Source organism: Sycon ciliatum, chromosome 5 (assembly GCF_964019385.1).
Source record: "Sycon ciliatum chromosome 5, ocSycCili1.1, whole genome shotgun sequence".
In the NCBI taxonomy this organism is placed as follows: Eukaryota; Metazoa; Porifera; class Calcarea; order Leucosolenida; family Sycettidae; genus Sycon; species Sycon ciliatum.
Genome location: NC_088647.1, coordinates 31476311 through 31493371, shown reverse-complemented (window position 1 = coordinate 31493371; position 17061 = coordinate 31476311). Strand labels below are relative to the sequence as shown.

The window sequence follows — 17061 nt, the reverse complement described above, 5'->3', positions numbered from 1 at the left end:
GCTCAGAGCCGGCGCTCAGAGCCGGCGCTCAGAGCCGGCGCTCAGAGCCGGCGCTCAGAGGCGGCGCTCAGAGCCGGCGCTCAGAGCCGGCGCTCAGAGCCGGCGCTCAGAGCCGGCGCTCAAAGCCGGCGCTCAGAGCCCGCGCTCAGAGCCGGCGCTCAGAGCCGGCGCTCAGAGCCGGCGCTCAGAGCCGGCGCTCAGAGCCGGCGCTCAGAGCCGGCGCTCAGAGCCGGCGCTCAGAGCCGGCGCTCAGAGCCGGCGAGCGGCCGGGCGAGCGGCCGGGCGAGCGGCCGGGCGAGCGGCCGGGCGAGCGGCCGGGCGAGCGGCCGGGCGAGCGGCCGGGCGAGCGGCCGGGCGAGCGGCCGGGCGAGCGGCCGGGCGAGCGGCCGGGCGAGCGGCCGGGCGAGCCGGCGCTCAGAGCCGGCGCTCAGAGCCGGCGAGCGGCCGGGCGAGCGGCCGGGCGAGCGGCCGGGCGAGCGGCCGGGCGAGCGGCCGGGCGAGCGGCCGGGCGAGCGGCCGGGCGAGCGGCCGGGCGAGCGGCCGGGCGAGCGGCCGGGCGAGCCGGCGCTCAGAGCCGGCGCTCAGAGCCGGCGCTCAGAGCCGGCGCTCGGAGCCGGCGCTCGGAGCCGGCGCTCGGAGCCGGCGCTCAGAGCCGGCGCTCAGAGCCGGCGCTCAGAGCCGGCGCTCAGAGCCGGCGCTCAGAGCCGGAGCTCAGAGCCGGCGCTCAGAGCCGGCGCTCAGAGCCGGCGCTCAGAGCCGGCGAGCGGCCGGGCGAGCGGCCGGGCGAGCGGCCGGGCGAGCGGCCGGGCGAGCGGCCGGGCGAGCGGCCGGGCGAGCGGCCGGGCGAGCGGCCGGGCGAGCGGCCGGGCGAGCGGCCGGGCGAGCGGCCGGGCGAGCGGCCGGGCGAGCGGCTGGGCGAGCCGGCGCTCAGAGCCGGCGCTCAGAGCCGGCGCTCAGAGCCGGCGCTCAGAGCCGGCGCTCCGAGCCGGCGCTCGGAGCCTGCGCTCAGAGCCTGCGCTCAGAGCCGGCGCTCAGAGCCGGCGCTCAGAGCCGGCGCTCAGAGCCGGCGCTCAGAGCCGGCGCTCAAAGCCGGCGCTCAGAGCCCGCGCTCAGAGCCGGCGCTCAGAGCCGGCGCTCAGAGCCGGCGCTCAGAGCCGGCGCTCAGAGCCGGCGCTCAGAGCCGGCGCTCAGAGCCGGCGCTCAGAGCCGGCGCTCAGAGCCGGCGCTCAAAGCCGGCGCTCAGAGCCGGCGCTCAGAGCCGGCGAGCGGCCGGGCGAGCGGCCGGGCGAGCGGCCGGGCGAGCGGCCGGGCGAGCGGCCGGGCGAGCGGCCGGGCGAGCGGCCGGGCGAGCGGCCGGGCGAGCGGCCGGGCGAGCGGCCGGGCGAGCGGCCGGGCGAGCGGCCGGGCGAGCGGCCGGGCGAGCGGCCGGGCGAGCCGGCGCTCAGAGCCGGCGCTCAGAGCCGGCGCTCAGAGCCGGCGCTCAGAGCCGGCGCTCAGAGCCGGCGCTCAGAGCCGGCGCTCAGAGCCGGCGCTCAGAGCCGGCGCTCAGAGCCGGCGCTCAGAGCCGGCGCTCAGAGCCGGCGCTCAGAGCCGGCGCTCAGAGCCGGCGCTCAGAGCCGGCGCTCAGAGCCGGCGCTCAGAGCCGGCGCTCAGAGCCGGCGCTCAGAGCCGGCGCTCAGAGCCGGCGCTCAGAGCCGGCGCTCAGAGCCGGCGCTCAGAGCCGGCGCTCAGAGCCGGCGCTCAGAGCCGGCGCTCAGAGCCGGCGCTCAGAGCCGGCGCTCAGAGCCGGCGCTCAGAGCCGGCGCTCAGAGCCGGCGCTCAGAGCCGGCGCTCAGAGCCGGCGCTCAGAGCCGGCGCTCAGAGCCGGCGCTCAGAGCCGGCGAGCGGCCGGGCGAGCGGCCGGGCGAGCGGCCGGGCGAGCGGCCGGGCGAGCGGCCGGGCGAGCGGCCGGGCGAGCGGCCGGGCGAGCGGCCGGGCGAGCCGGCGCTCAGAGCCGGCGCTCAGAGCCGGCGCTCAGAGCCGGCGCTCAGAGCCGGCGCTCCGAGCCGGCGCTCCGAGCCTGCGCTCAGAGCCTGCGCTCAGAGCCGGCGCTCAGAGCCGACGCTCAGAGCCGGCGCTCAGAGCCGGCGCTCAGAGCCGGCGCTCAGAGCCGGCGCTCAGAGCCGGCGCTCAGAGCCGGCGCTCAGAGCCGGCGCTCAGAGCCGGCGCTCAGAGCCGGCGCTCAGAGCCGGCGCTCAGAGCCGGCGCTCAGAGCCGGCGAGCGGCCGGGCGAGCGGCCGGGCGAGCGGCCGGGCGAGCGGCCGGGCGAGCGGCCGGGCGAGCGGCCGGGCGAGCGGCCGGGCGAGCGGCCGGGCGAGCGGCCGGGCGAGCCGGCGCTCAGAGCCGGCGCTCAGAGCCGGCGCTCAGAGCCGGCGCTCAGAGCCGGCGCTCAGAGCCGGCGCTCAGAGCCGGCGCTCAGAGCCGGCGCTCAGAGCCGGCGCTCAGAGCCGGCGCTCAGAGCCGGCGCTGAGAGCCGGCGCTCAGAGCCGGCGCTCAGAGCCGGCGCTCAGAGCCGGCGCTCAGAGCCGGCGCTCAGAGCCGGCGCTCAGAGCCGGCGCTCAGAGCCGGCGCTCAGAGCCGGCGCTCAGAGCCGGCGCTCAGAGCCGGCGCTCAGAGCCGGCGCTCAGAGCCGGCGCTCAGAGCCGGCGCTCAGAGCCGGCGCTCAGAGCCGGCGCTCAGAGCCGGCGCTCAGAGCCGGCGCTCAGAGCCGGCGCTCAGAGCCGGCGCTCAGAGCCGGCGCTCAGAGCCGGCGCTCAGAGCCGGCGCTCAGAGCCGGCGCTCAGAGCCGGCGCTCAGAGCCGGCGCTCAGAGCCGGCGCTCAGAGCCGGCGCTCAGAGCCGGCGCTCAGAGCCGGCGCTCAGAGCCGGCGCTCAGAGCCGGCGCTCATAGCCGGCGCTCAGAGCCCGAGCTCAGAGCCGGCGCTCAGAGCCGGCGCTCAGAGCCGGCGAGCGGCCGGGCGAGCGGCCGGGCGAGCGGCAAGGCGAGCGGCCGGGCGAGCGGCCGGGCGAGCGGCCGGGCGAGCGGCCGGGCGAGCGGCCGGGCGAGCGGCCGGGCGAGCGGCCGGGCGAGCGGCCGGGCGAGCGGCCGGGCGAGCGGCCGGGCGAGCGGCCGGGCGAGCGGCCGGGCGAGCGGCCGGGCGAGCGGCCGGGCGAGCGGCCGGGCGAGCGGCCGGGCGAGCGGCCGGGCGAGCGGCCGGGCGAGCGGCCGGGCGAGCGGCCGGGCGAGCGGCCGGGCGAGCGGCCGGGCGAGCGGCCGGGCGAGCGGCCGGGCGAGCGGCCAGGCGAGCGGCCAGGCGAGCGGCCAGGCGAGCAGGCGCTATTGCTGTCTATGTCTCTGTGTGTGCCAGTATATTTGGAGCGAGAAGAAAGAATATAATATAGAAAACTTAGCTGAGAACAAGACGGGAAACCAGGAAGCAGTCCACATGGCGCGATAGGAACTTGCCTGCAAAAAATCGTACAATCTGTATCCAGCCTCGAAAGAGTCAAACAGGAAACTTCCACCTGCAAGTAAAACCACAACAAAAACTGTACGAAGTCAAGAAAAGGCAATGAAACTTACCTGCGAACAAGACAAGACACCACCTGTACATACGACATACAATCAGTAACCAGGCTCAAAAGAGTCAAACAGAAACCTTCTAACTGCAATTTAAACTAAAATGTCCTGTCTGAAGTCGAGAATTAGCAGTATAGGAGACTTACCTCCGAACAAGAACATAATACGTCCTCTATGCAGTCTTGTGAATAAGACGTGAAATCTGAATCCAGTCTGTAAAGAGTCAAACCGGAAACTGCGACCTGGAAACAAAACAAAATTACCTGTGTGAATTCAAGAAAGAGAAATATAGTAACCTTATATGCGAACAAGGCAAGACACATGGACACAATCTTCAACGGTCAATGAAGGGAACTCACCTGTAAGCAAGACAAGAAACCTGATTGGAGCCATGCAATATGAAATGGTGTACTTGTAAATACACACTAGAAACGAAACTTGTATTCAGTCAAGACTATACAGTATAAGAAGCTTACTTTTGAACATGAGCAGAGACCCTGTGTGCAGTCTAGGCATTGGCGGGTAATGCTCGAAAAGTTGGCAGATTCTGATCGAAAAGCAGTGAAATTGGCAGAACCATACAAACCTTATGGCGGGCAATTCCTCGAATTCTGCTCCATTTCTTTATCCACATACCAAACATGCATGAAACTCACCAGAAAAAGTACCGAATTCTGCCAATTGTTCTGCCGGCACTATCCGCAAAGGCCTAGTCCAGTCAGGAAGGAGACATAGGATCATTCTCTGCGAAACAGACGAAATACCTGTATTCAGTTGAAAAGAAAGAGCATATAGGAATACTAACTGGTACAGAGACGGGAAAATTATATGCAGTCATGCATAAGCCATAATAGGAACTACTTAGCTGCAAATGGGACGTGTAATCTGTATGCAGTCTCGAAAGAGTCATAATTATAGGAAACCTTCACCAGCGAACAAGACAAAACCTGTGTGAGGTCAAGACAGGGCAATATAGGATACTTACATGCGAACAAGACAAGGCACCTGTAGACACTCATGAAAAATCAATGAGGGGAACTCACCTGGGAGGAAGCCATGAAACTTGTATGTAGCCATCAAATATGAAAATAGGAAACCCCTGCCCGCACAGAAACAAAACGCTTGTATGCAGTCAAGAAAATACAATAATTATAGGAAGCTTACGTTTGAACATGACGGGGACCTGTAAGAAGTTGGGAAGGAGTAATAGTTATAGGAACCTTCTCTCCCAAACAGGCGAAATACCATTATGCAGTAACGAGAGAGCATGGTGAAAACTGAACTGAGAACAAGACCGGACAACGATATGCAGTCAAAAAAAGATCTATTATATAAAGTCGCCTTTGCTTATAAAGACCCTCGGCGCGGCGCGACACCAGGAACGTGTCCTACGCGAAGTGTCCTTACACCCGAAGTCTCATTATAATTATTTATTCCAGCAGCACACGTAGACCTCTTATGACATAGTCCACGAAAGTGTTGGCAATGTACAGTCATGTGTGTGGGTGCTTGATTCTGCGCAGGGAGTCGTGAAGCCCTACACCTGGGAACTCCAAAATGGTGCAAGGCGCAAATTTGCGTGACATCATTGGAGTTCACTCAGCAAGAACAAAGAGAATAATGGACCTCCAGCGGAGAACAAAGCAGCTACCTGCACTGAGCCCCACATTCACAGTCGTCACGTTTAGCTGTGGATTCCTGCAGTGACACCTAGTGACCTACCCTTCACTGTTCTTTCTCAGGCAGTAGAACGCACGTTATGGCAAGTATCCAGAACCATTGTCGACGTCACTTACGAATGCTAAGTGCCACTGGAGTAATAGTTGGTACAGAACTGTACTTGCATTTTCTATTACTTTCTATCACTCCTCTTTTACGCCTTGCTCCGCCATAGTATCTCAGATGGAATCATCAGGGCTACTGCGCCCCCACACGTCCACCACCAACTACTAGTGCAGTGGCCAGTGTTGACATCAACAAATTAATGATAACTTAGCTCACAACGAGACGGGGAAAGTGTATGCAGGCCAACAGGAGCTATTATAGGATCTTACCTGTCAAAAGGCGTAACATCTTTATGGAGTCTCGAAAGAGACATCATTGGAAACTTCTACTGTAAACAAGACAAATATACCAGTATTAAGTCAAGCAAGAGTAATATGTGAAAACCTCTAGCTGCGAACAAGACAAGAAGCCTGTATTCAATGAAGGAAGAGCAAAATAGCAAACTGTCCTGCCAACAACACAAGACACCAGTTCTGTATACAGTCATGAAAGATCAATGAAGGGAACTTACCTGTGAGCAAGACACGAATCCTGTTTGGAGCCATGAAATAATATTGAAAATAGGAAACTTTTGCCTGCACACAAGACGAGACACTTGTATGCAGTTCGGAAAATGCATAATAGGAAGCTTACCTGTGAACGTGACGAGAAATCTGCACGCAGTCAGAAAAGAGTACTAGTAATAAGGAATCTCAACAGCGAAAAAGACGATACCCCTGTATGCAGTAAGGAAAGAGCAGTAGAGCATATAGAGAGCTCAACTTAAATCAAGACGGGAAAGGTATCTGCAGTCATGAAAGATCAATGAATGGATCAATTTAATGGAACTTGCCCATGGACAAGACTCGAAACTTGTATACAGCTATGAAATATGAACATTTATAGGAAACATCTGCCTGCACACAAGGCAAGACACTTGTATTCAGTCAGGAAAAAGAATTATAGCACTCCGAATTGAGAACATTACGAAACACTGTGTGCATTCAAGAAAGAGCTGGAAAGGAAACTTACCTGTGAACAAGACGAGACACCGTAGGCTCCTATTTCCAGTCCAGAAAAGCTGTATAGTAAACGAGAAAAACAGGAGACCTGTAGGCAGTCAAGAAAATACAATAATTATAAGAAGCTTACCTGTGAACAAGACGAGAAGCCCGTGTGCAATCCAGAAAGAGTGAAATTGTAACCTTGTCCGCGAAAAGGCTAGAAACCTGTATGCAGTAACGAAAGAGCATACAGAAAACGTTACTGAGAACAAGACGAGAAAACTGTGTGCAGCCAAGGAAGAGCAGTATAGGAAACTGACCTGCGAATAAGACAGAGAAATCCGTATGCAGTGTCGAAAGCGTCCTTATACTAGTAGGAAACGTGTACCTGAGAACAAGACGAGAAACCTTTAGGCGGTTATGAAATAGTACTACTCATAATCATTAAGCTCGGTGCTAGGCTGGTCATTCTACCGCTAAATTTTGTGTCGTCCAAAACTACTGCACTGTACTTGTACGCCCACACACTGTCATGTACTGAGCTTGATGAGCTTGATTCTACGCTGTTCGCTCTTCCGCGCTACATTATGTGGCGCCAGACATTACTGCAATGTACGCCCACACGTCTCCCAACTAGTACAGGGCAGTATAGTTGATATCAAATGCCGTCAAACGTTCTGAAGACGTTTGCAGAGCGACTGCTCGTACATGTAGTGAGTTTTAGGTACACCTTTCCATCTAAGATATTTCTAGTGGATCTCGCTAAGTGTGTATTATGATAATAGAACTCACTCAACTGAAGCACACGGTTACAGCCAGTTGGAAAAGAAATTGTGAGAACTTCCTAGTGAAGGAGAAAACAAACAGAGCGTTTTCACTGCAGCTGTTCAGTAGTCCTTCAGTTCTTCCAGTGTCAAGGAACGTCCAGCCTATCCTTCGTAAACCTGTACATGCACAGACAGAAGAACGAGCAGTTGCTGTTTCGTAACTTTGAGTTTCACGAACTGAATCGATCATTAGCCGAAAATTTAACCAGTAATAGAAATTGAATGTACATACAGGTAGCGGCACTTGTCTTCCGCCATCTTGGAATACTCAAAATCTCCATTTGAACAATCCGTGTGGCTTTTTTCTCCTTCTACTATTGCCTCAAAGTTCTACTGTTTCCTTTCGTAAATAATGGTGTTGAAACTTGAAAGTAAGTGGCCTGTACGCTACAATACACTGATACATTTGACTTAGAAAATCTAAGATTTTGAGTTTTTTACACTCCATACATAATTTTATTTTCATTATTTTATTGGTTTGGTGAGACTCCCATGATAGGTATCCATTTACCTCTGGAGAATCCGTAAATAAACAAAAAAACAAACAAACATACATGTAGACACAAAATAGCTGTGCGCCTTCCAAAAAAGTCAAAGAAACACAGAGAGCAGAGCTAACCTTTCTCAACGCGACGAATGTAGTTATGGTGCCACGGGTGCGTTTCCAGCTACTAATACTCCCAGCTGTAGCACGTATTGAGAGCTGATGTGCGGGGGAGCGCGGCGCCCACATATCTTCCAACTACGGTACATAGCATACTAAGCGGATGACGTAAAGGTTGGTTGTACAGTGTACTTGAACTCTGTGCTTCCTGCTGCTAGGCAATCATCAGACACTTGAACTGATACTCGCATCTACCCAGCAGTATGCTTATCGTCGAATATCGACACATATAATAGGGCCATAAACAAATTCAGCGCTAAATCTGGAGACGTAATTTATGGGGAGAATGCTGGCTCAGGCAACGTCACCAGATTTATTATTATTATTTGTAGTCAAGTGGTTTGCTTCAATTCACTTTCCGAAGAGTCAATGAATACCCATGTAGGGCAGAGCCTTGTACACAAGAGAGAGATTGGAAGCTTTGTTACAACTCTGAGTTTCACATAATACTATGATCATCAGGCAGGGGGTTGCCTGATGATCGTAGTTATACGTGAAACTCAGAGTTGTAACAAAGCTTCCAATCTCTCTCTCTCTTTTGTATACGTGAAACTCAGAGTTGTAACAAAGCTTCCAACCTCTCTCTCTCTTTTGTATTATTATTATTATTATACGCATTCCCGATTTGAAGTGAAGCAGCAGTATGCTGCGTCCACAGCTTCGCATATGCAGAATGGTTTGGGTGAGAGGAGAGGGGAGAGAAAGCAACAAGGCAACCAACATCTATGAAATAGGTCGCAAGAACATGAAGAGAACCAACCGACATATGCATGATTGCACAAGAATGGAGACGACAAATGGCTATAATCATTGTGCCACAAAACCGGTACACAGGAGACCTGTCGACAATCTAACGAAACATAAAACTCATTTACTCAATACAGGTTCCACTAAATTACAAGAGAACTACGCTACAACATAAGAATTGCCGCTAAATTATCGCAAGAACGAGTCCAATACAATGTACAAAATTAATGAAAACCATGAACAGACTGTCCCGAAGTCATTTTGGGAACAAATTGTACTACAGGTACTTGCTGACACTGACGCTGACAGAACACGAATTTGAGTTGAATGCACACGAAGTCTTGTACATGTACATCATTATGCGCCGGTGTTGTGGAGTAGGCAGGTACGTCAGTCACCAATCCAGCTTCAGCTCCGAGCTCGCTTCAGCAGAATGTTGAACGCGTTTGCTTTGAGAACAAGAATGGAAACTATAATGAGAACAAGAAAGACAAGATGAATCATAGCAAGAATATCGACAAGAAAGAGTAAAAAATTGGGCACATTAGCGAGAAGCATCAAGGAAGAGAAAAAGTTCGAGCAAATGAGTGAGACAAAGTTTGTAACCAAAAATGGGACAGTACATAATCATAACACTTATCATAACAAAGATCTTCTCTGAATGGTAATCTTCGCTTACATTTCTGGACACAGTTTAAGGTCATGTCCGGGACCAAAATGACAACTGAAGTTGTGAGATCTGCTGCCGGAGTGACATTGCTCAACAGAGAGAATCCTGTTGACTTCTATCGACATGACATCTCCACAACAACAACAACAACAACAACAGCAACAACAGCAGCAGCAACAGCAACAGCAACAACAACAACAACAGCAACAGCAACAAAAACGCTCATAACCGACTCTCAGGGCGCTCAGAGCCGGTGATCAGACCAGGCGCTCAGAGTCGGCGCTCAGAGCCGGCGCTCAGAGCCGGCGCTCAGAGCCGGCGCTCAGAGCCGGTGCTCAGAGTCGGCGCTCAGAGCCGGCGCTCAGAGCCGGCGCTCAGAGCCGGCACTTACAGCCGGCGCTCAGAGCCGGCGCTCAGAGCCGGCGCTCAGAGCCGGCTCCACAACAACAACAACAACAGCAACAGCAACAACAGCAGCAGCAGCAACAGCAACAGCAACAACAACAACAACAACAACAACAACAACAACAACACCAGCTATAAAAACGCTCTTAACCGGCTCTCAGGGCGCTCATAGCCGGTGATCAGACCAGGCGCTCAGAGTCGGCGCTCAGAGCCGGCGCTCTGAGCCGGCGCTCAGAGCCGGCGCACAGAGCCGGCGCTCAGAGCCGACGCTCAGAGCCGGCGCTCAGAGTCGGCGCTCAGAGCCGGCGCTCAGAGCAGGCGCTCAGAGCCGGCGCTTAGAGCCGGCACTCAGAGCCAGCGCTTACAGCTGGCGCTCAGAGCTGGTGCTCAGAGCCGGCGCTCAGAGCCGGCGCTCAGTGCCGAGCGGCCAGCCGAGCGGCCAGGCGAATGGCCAGGCGAGCGGCCAGGCGAGCGGCCAGGCGAGCGGCCAGGCGAGCGGCCATGCGAGCGGCCAAGCGAGCGGCAAGGCGAGCGGCCAGGCGAACGGCCAGGAGAGCGGCCAGCCGAGCAGCCAGTGAGCAGCCAGCGATCAGCAACAGCAACAGCAACAGGATGGGAAAAGAACTAGAAGCACCAATATACGATAATGAAGGAGAACAAAGAGAAATCAGAAGAGAAATTGGAACTAGAAAGAGAGAAAGGAAATCAGAAATAGAATGAGAACAAGAATGGGAACTAGAATGTGACCAAGAATGAGAACAAGAATGGGAACAATAATCAGAACAAGAATAGAAACTATAATGAGAACAAGAATGGAAACTATAATGAGAACAAGAGTGGAAACTATAATGAGAACAAGAAAGACAAGATGAATCATAGCAAGAATATCGACAAGAAAGAATAAAAAATTGGGGACATTAGTGAGAAGCATCAAGGAAGAGAAAAAGTTCGAGTAATGGAATGAGACCAAGTTTGTAACCAAAAATCGGATGGTACATAATCATAACACTTTTGATAACAAGAATCTTCTCTGGATGGTAATCTTCACTTGCCTTTCTGGACACAGTTTAAGGTCATGTCCGGGACCAACATGACAACTGAAGTTGGGAGATCTGCTGCCGGAGTGACATTGCTCAACAGAGAGAATACTGTTGACTTCTATCGACATGACATCTCCACAACAACAACAACAACAACAACAGCAACAACAGCAGCAGCAACAGCAACAGCAGCAACAACAACAACAACAACAACAACAACAACAACAACAACAACACCAGCAATAAAAACGCTCATAACCGGCTCTCAGGGCGCTCATAGCCGGTGATCAGACCAGGCGCTCAGAGTCGGCGCTCAGAGCCGGCGCTCTGAGCCGGCGCTCAGATCCGGCGCTCAGAGCCGGCGCTCAGAGCCGGCGCTCAGAGTCGGCGCTCAGAGCCGGCGCTCAGAGCCGGCGCTCAGAGCCGGCGCTTACAGCCGGCACTCAGAGCCAGCGCTTACAGCCGGCGCTCAGAGCTGGCGCTCAGAGCCGGCGCTCAGAGCCGGCGCTCAGTGCCGAGCGTCCAGGCGAGCGGCCAGGCGAGCGGCCAGGCGAGCGGCCAGGCGAGCGGCCAGGCGAGCGGCCAGGCGAGCGGCCAGGCGAGCGGCCAGGCGAGCGGCCAGGCGAGCGGCCAGGCGAGCGGCCATGCGAGCGGCCAGGCGAGCGGCAAGGCGAGCAGCCAGGCGAACGGCCAGGAGAGCGGCCAGCCGAGCGGCCAGTGAGCAGCCAGCGATCAGCAACAGCAACAGCAACAGGATGGGAGAAGAACTAGAAATGTAATGGGTAGCCGAGTGGTAGGCGCGGTGAAATTAACAATAATTACTTTTATTCTACTTGCAGGTACACACCTGAGATATAATCGTTAGTGAAAGAAGAAGAGGCAAAATAAATAACTTTCTCTCCGGTGCTCACCTAGAGGCTGAATCCTTATTCTTCGAGTTAGCTTTCATTGCTATCCAATCTAATCTAATCTTCTCTTCATCAAAACAGAAATGCGCAGCCGCTTTTATGCAGCAGACGCCGTACGCTTACATACGGAGATACACTAAATATACATCAGGCAAAGCTCCGTATTAGTTCCGTACTGCTTCCGTATTGGTCGGGCAGGGATACTACACCCTCCCTTCCTACAGATAATCACGCCCTCGTGATTTTCAAAAAATTGGTGAAGAGTTACGAACACAGCGTCAACCGGAAGATGGCAAATTATATCGGAAATGATAACGTTTAGAGTAGACAGAAGAAATGAACTGATAACAAATCATAAAGTAGAAGCACACCAGGTTCACACGATCTCACGGGGTCAAAAGGGGAAAGAACTGTCCTCCAAATAGGACCTGAAAATCCACAGCACTCTTGCTGCACAACGCTGGCACAACCCGCCAGGAACATCGCAGTTCAAAAACCGAACTGAATACACTATAACTATAAGGGGCGTTGTCACACACATTGTCCCACGTTAGCTGGGTAAGCCGTGGCTCACCATGATCAGACGCCTACCAACCTAAACTGGATTCACACACTCGCATAAAGGAAGACTGAAGAGAACAGGGAGACTGAAGGAAGACAGGAAAGAAAATGCCATACCTGGAATCAGCGTTAGTAACCACGGCGGCGGCTGGAGCTATGGCGGAGGGCAAGCCAGGTTTTATCTTCATCTTGGCTGAGCCGGTCACTCAGAGCGGCTAGCTCGTGGTCGGACAAATGACCTCCCTCCTCGTCTTGAATCATGGTCTTCACATTGTCGATAGCATCGCTTTGCGCGACGTAAAGAGTGATGGTCTAGCCAGGAAGAGTGTTGACGAAAATCTGCATCCCACCACGGAGACGAAGTACCAAGTGAATAGTGGACTCCTGCTGAACGTTGTAGTCACTCAGGGTTCGGCCGTCTGCCAACTGCGTGCGGGCGAAAATCAAACGCTGCCTGTCTTGGGGAATACCCGCCTTGTCTTGGTCAGCAGCCTGCATGTCGTCCTCATCAGCTTCGCCATCACCACCGGTAGTATACATGTAGGTAGCGGGTCGCTTGGAATCGCCATCGGAGTCTCCAGTGGATGCCATGCGGAGGGAAGGGTGATCCACGCTAGCACCCTGACTGTGCTGCAAGCTAATAAGTGGGGCCAAGCCCAGGACGGCAAGAAACATGATTCTCATCTTGATTCGTCGCACGGAGCTGTAGCGGGTTGAGCCATGGGGGTCTGGGGTCGAATCACGTTGTTTTATTTTACAAAAACACACCGCTGCCACCAATGTAATGGGTAGCCGAGTGGTAGGCGCGGTGAAATTAACAATAATTACTTTTATTCTACTTTCAGGTACACACCTGAGATATAATCGTTAGTGAAAGAAGAAGAGGCAAAATAAATAACTTTCTCTCCGGTGCTCACCTAGAGGCTGAATCCTTATTCTTCGAGTTAGCTTTCATTGCTATCCAATCTAATCTAATCTTCTCTTCATCAAAACAGAAATGCGCAGCCGCTTTTATGCAGCAGACGCCGTACGCTTACATACGGAGATACACTAAATATACATCAGGCAAAGCTCCGTATTAGTTCCGTACTGCTTCCGTATTGGTCGGGCAGGGATACTACAGAAGCACCAAAATACGATAATGAAGGAGAACAATCGAGAAATCAGAACAGAAATTGGAACTAGAAAGAGAGAAAGGAAATCAGAAATAGAATGAGAACAAGAATGGGAACTAGAATGTGACCAAGAATGAGAACAAGAATGGGAACAATAATCAGAACAAGAATAGAAACTATAATGAGAACAAGAATGGAAACTATAATGAAACAGGAATGGAAACTATTATGAGAACAATAATGGAAACTATAATGAGAACAAGAATGGAAATTATAATGAGAACAAGAAAGACAAGATGAATCATAGCAAGAATATCGACAAGAAAGAGTAAAAAATTGGGCACATTAGTGAGAAGCATCAAGGAAGAGGAAAAGTTCGAGTAATGGAATGAGACCAAGTTTGTAACCAAAAATCGGATGGTACATAATCATAACACTTTTGATAACAAGGATCTTCTCTGGATGGAATCTTCGCTTACCTTTCTGGACACAGTTTAAGGTCATGTCCGGGACCAACATGACAACTGAAGTTGTGAGATCTGCTGCCGGAGCGACATTGCTAAACAGAGAGAATCCTGTTGACTTCTATCGACATGAAATCTCCACAACAACAACAGCAACAACAGCAAAAACAGCAAAAACAACAGCAACAAAAGTGCTCAGAGCCGGCGCTCAGAGCCGGCACTCAGAGCCGGCGCTCTATGCCGAGCGGCCAGGCAAGCGGCCAGGCGAGCGGCTAGGCGAGCGGCCAGGCGAGTGGCCAGGCGAGCGGCCAGGTGAGCGGCCAGGCGAGCGGCCAAGAGAGGGGCCAGCAAACAGCTAGCGAACAGCAACAGCAACAGGATGGGAAAATGAACTAGAAGCACCAATATACGATACTGAAGGAGAACAAAGAGAAATAAGAACAGAAATTAGAACTAGATAGAGAGAAAGGAAATGAGAACAAGAATGAGGCCATAAATGGGAACTAGAATGTGACCAAGAATGAAAACAAGAATGGAAACTATGATGAGAACAAGAATAGGAGCTATAGTGAGAACAATAATGGAAACTATAGTGAGAATAAGAATGGAAACTATAATGAGAACAGGAATAGAAACTATAATGAGAGCAAAAATGGAACTATAATGAGAACAAGAATGGAACTATAATGAGAACAAGAATAGGATCTATAGTGAGAAAAGGAATAGGGACAATAGTGAGAACAAGAAGAGAAACCATAATGAGAACAAGAATGGAACTATAATGAGAACAAGAAGAGAAACTATAATGAGAACAAGAATGGAAACTATAATGAGAACAAGAATGGAACTATAATGAGAACAAGAATGGAAACTATAACGGGAACAAGAATAGGAACTATAATGAGAACAAGAAGAGAAACTAAAATGAGAACTAGAATGGAAATATAATGAAAACAAGAATGGAGACTATAGTGAGAACAAGAATGGAAAATATTATGAGGAAAAGAAAGACAAGATGAATCATAGCAAGAGTATTGACAAGAAGGAGTATAAAAATTGGGCACATTAGTGAGAAGCATCAAGAAAGAGAAAAGGTTCGGGTGAATGAGTATTACCAAGTTTGTAAACAAAAATGGGACGTTACAAAATCATAACACTTATGATAACAAGGATCTTCTCTGGATGGTAATCTTCGCTTACCCTTCTGGACACAGGTTAAGGTCATGTCCGGGACCAACATGACAACTGAAGTTGTAAGATCTGCTGCCGGAGCGACATTGCTCAACACAGAGAATCCTGTTGACAGTTCTATCGACATCACATCTCCACAACAACAACAGCAACAAAAGCAGCAGCAACAGCAACAGCAACAACAACAACAACAACAACAACAACAGCAACAAAAGCGCTCAGAGCCGGCGCTCAGTGCCGGCGCTCAGAGCCGGCGCTCAGTGCCGGCGCTCAGAGCCGGCGCTCAGAGCCGGCGCTCAGAGCCGGCGCTCAGAGCCGGCGCTCAGAGCCGGCACTCAGAGTCGGCGTTCAGACCCCGCGCTCAAAGCCGGCGCTAAGAGCCGGCGCTCAGAGCCGGATATCAGACCCGGCGGTCAGACCCGGCGCTCAGAGCAGAGCGGCCAGGCGAGCGGCCAGGCGAGCAGCAAGGCGAGCGGCGGGGCGAGCGGCCTGGCGAGCGGCCTGGCGAGCGGCCAGGCGAGCGGCCAGGCGAGCGGCCAGGCGAGCGGCCAGGCGAGCGCCCTGGCGAGCGCCCTGGCGAGCGGCCAGGCGAGCGGCCAGGCGAGCGCCCAGGCGAGCGGCCAGGCGAGCGGCCAGGTGAGCGGCCAGGCGAGCGGCCAGGCGAGGGGCCAGGCGAGCGGCCAGGCGAGGGGCCAGGCGAGCGGCCAGGAGAGAGGCCAGCCGAGTGGCCAGCGAGCAGCCAGCGATCAGCAACAGCAACAGTATGGAAAATAGAACTAGAAGCACCAAAATACGATAAAGAAGGAGAATAAAGAGAAATCAGAACAGAAATTAGAACTAGAAAGAGAGAAAGGAATTGAGAACAAGAATGAGAACAAGAATGGGAACTAGAATGAGAACAAGAACGAGAACAAGAATGGAAACTATCATGAATGAGAACAAGAATGGAAACTATCATGAATGAGAACAAGAATGGAACTATAATGAGAACAAAAATAGGAACTATAATGAGAACAAGAATGGAAACTATAATGAGAACAAGAAAGACAAGATGAATCATAGCAAGAATATCGACAAGAAAGAGTAAAAAATTGGGCACATTAGTGAGAAGCATCAAGGAAGAGAAAAGGTTCGAGTAAATGAGTGAGACGAAGTTTGTAAACAATGGGACCCTTACAAAATCATAACACTTATCATAACAAGGATCTTCTCTGGTTGGTAATCTTCGCTTACCTTTCTGGACACATTTAAAGGTCATGTCCGGTACCAACATGACAACTGAAGTTGTGAGATCTGCTGCCGGAGCAACAACGACAACAACAACAACGACAACAACAACGACAACAGCGACAACAACAACAACGACAACACCAACGACAACAACGACAACAACACCAACAACAACAACACCAACAACACCAACAACAACAACACCAACAACAACACCACCAACAACAACAACAACAACAACAACACCACCAACAACAACACCAACAACTGCACCAACACCAACACCAACACCAACACCAACAACACCAACAACACCAACACCAACACCAACACCACCAACACCAACACCACCAACACCACCAACAACAACAACAACACCAACACGAACAACAACAACACCAACAACAACAACACCAACAACAACAACACCAACAACACCAACAACAACAACAACACCAACACCAACCCCACCACCAACACCACCAACACCAACAACACCAACAACACCAACAACACCGACGCCGACGCCGACGCCGACGCCGACGCCGACGACGACGCCGACGACGACTACGACGACGACGACGACGACGACGACGACGACCAACACCAACACCAACACCAACACCAACAACACCAACACCAACACCACCAACACCAACACCACCAACAACAACACCAACACCAACACCAACAACAACAACACCAACAACAACAACACCAACAACAACAACAACACCAACAACAACAACACCAACAACAACAACAACAACAACAACAACAACAACAACAACAACACCAACACCAACCCCACCACCAACACCACCAACACCAACAACACCAACAACACCACCAACACCACCAACACCACCAACAC

At 53.2% G+C, this 17061-nt stretch overlaps 1 pseudogene; it reads left to right on the top strand.

Moving 5' to 3' along the window:
- The first annotated feature begins 10844 nt into the window (after nt 1-10844).
- LOC135816999 (putative uncharacterized protein DDB_G0271606) overlaps nt 10845-17061 on the top strand; it is a 21785-nt pseudogene continuing 15568 nt past the window's right edge.